This window comes from Dipodomys spectabilis, unplaced genomic scaffold (genome assembly GCF_019054845.1).
Source record: "Dipodomys spectabilis isolate Male_0828 unplaced genomic scaffold, ASM1905484v1 ptg000177l, whole genome shotgun sequence".
Taxonomy (NCBI): Eukaryota; Metazoa; Chordata; class Mammalia; order Rodentia; family Heteromyidae; genus Dipodomys; species Dipodomys spectabilis.
This window is the reverse complement of record NW_024870854.1, coordinates 1370871-1379492: the sequence shown is the minus strand read 5'-3', so window position 1 is coordinate 1379492 and position 8622 is coordinate 1370871.

Sequence of the window (8622 nt, the reverse complement as noted above, 5' to 3'; positions counted from 1 at the left end):
GCTCACTGTGTCTCTGGGACTCTGGCAGCCCCCGCCAGGCCAGCTGGCAGTGGCTTGATGCTGCTGGTACTGGGCGACTTTGGCGGGATGGAGCCTCTCTTCTGGGATGGAGAGTGAGGGTTTGGGATAGGTTCTTTGTGGAGACTCCCGGCTGGTAGGTTTCTCTTTGGCCATCAGCGGGTCTGCAAACCGGTACCTCATGAGGCTTCTGCGCGGGTGATCTGCAGGCAGCCCCCTGTGTCTCTGGGAATCTGGTAGCTCCCACCCGACCGGCTGGCCATGGCTTGGCGTGCTGCTGTGCATCCAGTAAAGGGTGGGGGAGGGGTCTTCGCTCTTCTTTGTTCTGAAATTCTTCTTTTCCTCTCTTTCTTTTTTTTATTTTCCACCTCCTGTTTTTCTCTGAGTGTTTGTCTTTTTGTTGTTGTCGGTCTCGGGGAGATTAAGCATTGGAACTCGAACTCTCTTTTTGGTTGGGGAGAGCTGTGGTGTTTCTCTACTGCCCCATCACCATCTTCCTGAGCTACTTTTTCTTTCTCATATCTTTTAACTAGACATTCATTTTTTCCTTGGACTCCTTTGCTTTTTCAGAATTTATTTTTCTGTTTGTAGTCTCCATGATTTATTTTGCTAATACTTGGTTTGTCTCATCTTGTTCAGAAATTTCCTTGTAGAGGTTTTGTATCTTTTCATTAATCATATTTTTCAGCATTATTAGTAATGGATTGTTAAAACTATCTTCTAGGTCCTTCATTGTCTGTTCTTATGCCTGGTTATTTACTGTGTGAATTATACTACCTTGACATCACTTTTCTTGTATTTTTCTGATTTGTTCTGACCACTTGGGGGATTTTTTTGGGGGGGATCTATGATCTTAATAGGTGACTATGTTCTTGGTTGATTTGCCAGGTGTTGGTTTGATCTGCTGTTGTGATTTGTTTTTCTGGAATTAGGTTTTTGGCTAGACTATTAAGTGTAAGAGTAAAAATCAATTGTGCTGAGATGATGTGATGTTAATATGGGTGGTTCCAATAACTGTCGGTCTGTCCAGTGGTATATTGAATTGTCTGAGTATGGATGTGGCTGTCTGCATTGTACACTTCTCTTCCTGCTTTTTTCCCATGTGGACCTTTTATTTCCAAACTGCAGCTCTGTTTTTTAATATGTTGGCCAACACAGTCACAACAGTCACCTGCCTGGCTGGGCACCATTTTATAGACTTCAGTTTTCTTGTGAAGACTATAAAATCTTTTTTTGAATTGTATATCTGTATATAATTGTAGATGGCTCAGTGTGACCCTCTAGAAGTGGAGTACCTGCTAGGACTCTAAATCTCTGTTTCATTAGAGAGAGCTAGGGTAATTTTCTGTTTTTATTCTGCCATTGTTTTTCTTTTTCCTCAGATTTATTTTATATAATGTTGATTTTTTTTCACATAATTTAGGATTCATGATGGTTGTATCAGGTTATTTTTGTTTTTTGTTTGTGTTACTTTGAAATAGTGATTTCAGACTTGTATGAAGTGACAGTAATAATATGAAATGTATGTTATTACATTGAAAGAAATATAGCAGATATTTTAACCTATTTGCTACAAGTAAATATTAATCAAAGCTAATCACTTATTTACTCATCAGAGGATGAGTATGGTACTCTTGGATATCTTGGATTAAAAGACATTAGTCTCATTACAACTGATGCTTTCATTGAAATTACTAGCTAAACTTCCTCCTTCAGAAAGGCAAAAGCTCCATTTCTTTCATATTAGTATGATAAAATCATAATACCTGCATGTTGAATTGTTTTCCTCTGTTATTTCCTTTTTTATTTTCTGAAAATACTGTACAGAGGGGTTACAATTACATGGTCAAGATAATGAGTACATTTCTTATCAAGCATTGTAGCCTCCTCCTTTTTATCCTCTTCCCATTCCTTCCAATTCTCCCTCTGCCCCCCATCTTTTTCTCCTCCCCCCACCCAATCCTCCTTCCCTGCTCTCCCCACCAAAGTTGTAAAGTTTGTTTTCGACATAACTACTTGTATATCTCATTGTTGCAATGGGTGTACCTGTATCTCTATTTAAACTATTTGTTTTGTCCCTTACGCTCTACAAATTATACCGCCATCAAATACAGTGAAAGAAGGGGTTATACCATAGGGGAGGGACATACAAACCAACAGAGAAATAATACTATAAATGTGTTAGAAACAATCGCATGAAAGAAAAAAAAAACATTTGACTATGTATCTTAGGGTTCATTTCCCTAACATCAACTTATCTATCCTTTTCTGCTTGACTCAGACTTATACTAGTTATTGCAAATAAGGAAAACTATGGGACCTATGTAACTTTGAGCCTGTCTTACTTCACTTAAGATAATTTTTCCAAGTCTTTCCATTTCCTAACAAATGGGGCAATGTCATTCTTTCTAATGGAAATACAGAATTCCATTCTGTATATATACGACATTTTCTTGATCCATTCAGCTACTGAGGGGCATCTGGGTTGGTTAAATATCTTAGCTATGGCAAATAATGCTGCAATAAAAATAGTCATGCTGGTAGCTTTAGTGTGGTTTTGTTTGTGAACATTTGGGTAAATGCCCAAATGTGGGATTGCTGGGTCATAGGGGAGCTCTATGTGGAGTCTTTGGAGGAAACTCCATACTGTTTTCCAAAGTGGTTGTACAAATTTTCACTCCCACCTACAACACAGTAAGGTTTCCTTCTGTCCACATCCCCTCCAGCATCTGTTGTTATTAGAGTTATTGATTATAGCCATTCTATCTGGAGTGAGGTGGTCTCTCAATATTGTTTTGATTTGCATTTCTTTTATGGCTAGAGAGGTTGAGCATTTCTTCATGTGTCTATTGGTCCTCTTTCTTTCTTCTTCAGAAAAGTTTCTTTTTAAGTCTTTAGCCCTCTTATTTATTGGGCAGTTGTTTCTTTGAAGATTTGTTTTTGGGGGATTTAATTTTTTGAGTTCCAGGTATATTTTTGATATGAGTCCCTTTTCCGTTGTATGGCTAATGGAGATCTTCTCCAAATCCATGTCTTTCTATTGATCTTGCTAGCTATGTACTTTGCCAAGCAGAAGCTCTGCAATTTAATGCAATCTTATTTATCCAACCTTTCTTTGATTTGTTGTGTTTATGGGTCTCTATTAAGAAAATTTTAGCCTGTGTCAAGGAGTCCTAGGGTTGTTCCTACTCCATGCTGTAATATATTTAGAGTGTCTGCTTTGACTCCAAGGTCTTTGATTCATTTGGAGTTGATTCTGGTGCAGGGTGATGTATAAGGACTAGGTTTAGTTTTCTGCAAGTAGTTAACCAATTTTGCCAGCATCATTTACTGAAGAGGCTTTCTTCCATTCTATTTTTTTTTAGCTCCCTTATCGAAGCTTAAATGGCTATAGGTCTGTCGGTTCATTTCTGGGTTTTCAATTCTATTCCATTGGCCCTGAGGTCTGTTCTTGTGCCAGTACCAACCTGGTTTGAGTACCATGGCTTTGTAGTAGAGTTTTAAATTTGGTATTGATATTCCTACAGTACTGTTCCTTGTGTTGAGGATCATTTTTGCTATTTGGGGTCATTTATTGTTCCATATGAAGTTTTGGATTGCCTCTTCTATTTCCTTGAAGAATGAGGTTGGAATATTAATAGGTATTGCATTGAATTTGTACCAATTCCTTAAAATACCTATATTGCTTATATTGTGATGAAAATCTCAGTAATATTGATATGACTTTATATTTGAGTCTCATCTTGAGCTACATTCATATAAAATTTATGCAGTCTCAAGCAAAAAACCTATTTTACTCTTTTCTGTTTTAGTCAATAAATCCATGCTCTTTAGAAATATGTCCTCATCTTTTATATTGCTCCAGTAAACATTATGTACTTCTAGTATTTTTATTGAAATAAATGCAAAGTATGGAATATGAAGACAACCCCCACTTTATCACTTTAAGTATTTCCTTGGGGACTATTTTATATATAAAAATATAAATGTGCAATGCACATGTTTATACATGAATAATCTAATTGTTAATCAATTAGACCCAAGAACTACTGTACCACATATAGTCTCAATTTAATTAAAGCCACTAAAATATTAGTGTTCATGGATATCACTCATTTTTATAAAATGATTAGTCTCAACAAAGTTTATATCATATTTCAAATTTTAAAAATGAAAATTACACCCAGATTTGCTGTCAGTATCGTGTTTCCAGGAATACATTTATTCAGCAAACAGAGAAACACAAAATAAGGGTTTGTCACATAGAACGAAAGATGTAGAAGCAGACTGTCTTTACTTAAGATGACAGTCCTTGCAAATCATGTGATTTATTCAAAGATACTATAAAAATCTATTAAGAGGATGTGTGATCAGAAGTGATAGATAAGGAAGTGGCGAGGTAGCTCAAGTGGTAGAGGGCTAGCCTTGAGCTCAAGAGCTGAGGGACAGTGCCCAGGCCCAGAATTCAGGCCCCACGACCGGACCCAAAAAAAAAAAAAAAAAAAAGAAGTGATAGGTAAGCAAAGAAACTGGAAAACAGTATATTTAAATTGAGATTTCAATATACGATCACAAGTTTACAATAAATTAGCCTATAGAAGATGATTTTATATCTCTAACACTCATCCAGTATTCTACATTTTCCTACATACTCCTGTCCACTTACCTCAGTTCCTGATCAATATTCTTCTACTTTCATGTTGTCAATTGCTACTAAAGTATCGAGGTGGGTATATTTTTGGTTTCTAGATTGAATAAACTTTAGTACTTTGGAATAGTAGTATGAATTCATGAAGTTTGACTTGAATGACAAGTGTGAGTATACCGTATTAACGGTACTGTTAATTGGCCTGAAGCAGCTACAAACATACTATGAATCCATAGACACACATTACACTAAGAGCAATGGACTTGATTTCAGAGAAAGATGCAGGTCCAGGCAAGATCCTCAAGAAAAGAAAGACCAATGGAGCAAACATCAATCAACTATCATTACAAAGGAATTGAACTGATCTCTGATGTGTCTGAGTCGCAGCTGTGTTTGTGTGTGTGTGTGTGTGTGTGTGTGTGTGTGTGTGTATGTGTATGTGTCTGTGTGTGTGTGTAGAGAGAAAGAGAGAATTTTAGTATGGCTTCCTTATTTACAGCCCATAGAGCATTACTTGTTAGGGATAAGGTGCTCATATCAGAGCTCTGATATTACTGTCTGATACTACTTTTTACTGCGAAAAACACTTGCTTAATCCTAGTTAAAAAGAGAAAGATAAACTAACATAGTTCATGATTGTTTTGACAATTAATTGGTATATTGAAGGCCAAAGAGAGGAATTGGGGATTAATATAACCTTTTTCCTCTCTGCTGAATATTACCCAGCAATAGCTGTGATTTCAGGAGTCTCCTGCTATGTACTCACAGCTGAATTACTAATATGCTTAATAATATGAAACATACAATAGAGAAATAGATCAGCCAGCAAGCACAAAGAAATAGGGATGAGACAGAACTTTTGAGCAGGGTTACCACATCTTTTAGGAATGTAATTACTTCATATGAACTTCAAATTTTGTGGATTTCCCTGAGTGATTAAAGGTTAGAAAGTATTGTAGAAACGAGAATTCCTGTTCATCCAAGTAGAAAGTGCTCATAATCCCATCCTCACGTTACAAATTTCCATTTCATAAAGACTCTCTTTTAGAGTGATTTCATTTAATATACTCCAGCATCTCACTCTTTACTGTGGGAGACAGGAAAACAGATAATTTTGTTTGAATATTATCTTATGTAAGTTAGTGTGTACAGGCATGATTTTTCTGATTACAGAAGTTAGTATTAAGTGTATATAGGACTCATGTTACAACTAAAAATATAATTAAAATCACATAACAAGATTAGAAGTCACAGCATTATGTTCCTGAAAATATACATTAGATTATTTGCGGAATTTCTATTTTGAGATAAACTTTATGTTAAAGTATAATGCATTTTACCTAAGGCTTCAAATATTTTATTAAAAATATATTTCTTAGAGATATTTTTGCTGCATAATTTTAAGAAAATGGTTGCAAAATAATCTTTTTTTAAATTATTTTCCTGTTTCCAAGTGATTAACCTCCAAATTAAAACTCCAGATGTATGATTTGATTTAATTTAACCAAAAATATTATTTAGTATTATGACCTTTTACTCTCTACATTCTTCACACTAAGTTCATCAAATATGGGGTGAATTTGAAATAATTAATCTCTATGTCAGCTATGTTAATATTATTTACAATGTGAGTGAAATGTTTTAAAAGTAGTATTTATTTTAGTTTAATTGCTCTAAAGAGACATTGAATGATATAATCAAAGGCTAAAATTATTAGATTTAAAATTTAGAATTCAGGAAATATTTTTGCCAATACCTTTTACTTGAAACTTCACAACTTTATGAAATAATTTATATTAATGAAACAAAAACCCCAGAGTTTACACATTTACAAATAGAAAAAACATGTCATTCTGAATATGTAGAGCTACATAACAAACATTTAGTTTTTAAATACCTGAATATACTAATACATTTAATTGCAGGGAAAGTACTTGTTCTGAAAGGAGATACAATTGCATTTACTTTGAAAAGTAAACCTAAGTATTCATTTGAATAAAAGACAATGTTTAAAACATCACTCATTCAAGAAACAAGATGTACAGTTAGCTGTTTTTCATGACAATTATGTTCTCTAAACTTACTAGTAATACTAGATTAGTAAACCTAAATCATTGCTTTGTAGGGAAGAGACCCCAGAGTCTGAATCCTAACTTATTGAACCACAATGCATTTAACCTGGTCTCTGCAAATATAGGGTCAAAAACATTACACATCAAGTGTACTTCATTCTTTATAAATATTGGGATCTATTCACCAACCAAGTTAGACTACACTAATGATATCATTAATAGGATATCAGGCTTCATTTACCTAATGTCTGGTTTCAGAAATATTTTATCTATGTAGAACATGTTTTTGTGGAAAAGTTAATCAGTCCAACTTTGGTAGCACATGCCTGCTATCCCAATTTTTCAGGAGGCAGAGGTCAGTATTAACATCGTTTAAGACTTGCTATAAGAAAGGAGCCAGATTACATCTCAACCCATCTTTAATCCTAGCCATGCAGGAGGCCATCAACATAATTGCGAATTGTGGGCTGGGAAAAAATGTGAGATTTTATTTGAAAATAATTAAGGTAAAGCTAAGGTGACAGGATATTTTCAAGGTTAATTTGTAGTTTATGCATGATTTTATGTTCATATGTATATATTTGTGAAAGGAATTATTCTTTTACTGCTGAAACCTAACAGAAAATATCATGGAAGGAAAATATTAATTCTGGCATGAAAATGTGGACATTTTAGTTCTATATAATTTCTGTCATTCTTGGCATACATCTTTATTACATGTTTTTATTGTGACCTTTCCAAAGACATTTCTACGTCCTACGCTGGTAACAGGAGCGCCACCTTGTGGACGCAACGTAACATTTCTTATGGCTTCGGATTGACAACTAAAGGTCAAATCTACAGCACTGTAGCTGTATAAAAGGTATGGTGCTTTTTGTTGTTGTTGTTTGTTTGTTGTATTGTGTATTCCCTTTTCTTTGCCAATCTCTATACATTCCCATGGTCTAAACCAGCCCTGGGTAAAAATTCTATATAAATTCTCTCAGGAAAGAATTATTCAATACTTCAAAATCTTTGACACTGTTCCCTTCATTCCCAATGATGTTGGCTGAGTTACTTTTGCGTGCATGTGTGTGTGTGTGTGTGTGTGTGTGTGTGTGTGTGTGTGTGTGTGTGTGTGTGTGTGTGTGTAGGCCCTGGGGTTTGAATTCAGTTTCTAGGCTCTGTCTCTGAGCTTTTCTGCTCAAGGTTAATGTTTTACCCCATGAGGAACAGCTTTTTAGGTAGTTTGTTGAAGAGTCTCACAGTCTTTCCTGTCCCTGGATGGCTTCAAACTGCAATCCTCTGTTCTCAGACCCATGTGTAGTTAGAATGCCAAGTTTTACGCGCAAGGAATCAAACTCCAGTGATTGAAAACCTACTTCACCATCATTTTCACAAAGATGGGCATTCAATCTCCACATGATCCCATTGAAATAAAGATCATCTGCTTTAATAGTTACTAGAGATGAATTAATCCCACACCTCATGGTGCTGTACTCTACTACATTCTTAGCCAGCAGTCCCTCCGCCACAACTCTAGCACCTCTGGTTACAGTCAACTGACTTTTACTTGCTGCAAAAGCCATGAGTATTTATTAACTTAAGTTTGCCCTAGTAATAGATGCATTCTGAACATAGTCTTTAAAAGCTCTTCATCCTCATTAGGAAAAGAAATCCATAATGCTATAGGCGTTAAGTCTATCCAAACGCTTTTCTTGATTGCCCACAAGCTCCCGGAGAGAAAAATCGCTGTTCTACGTCTTATTTATTGGGGAATATTTCTATTAGCTATCATTATAAGCTAAGTGCTGTGCTTTACTGCTAAAAAATGCCTGGGGCAGTTATTATCAATATGCAGAGCTTTCCAAAATGTGAGGCTGATAGTTTTAACTGCATGCTAAA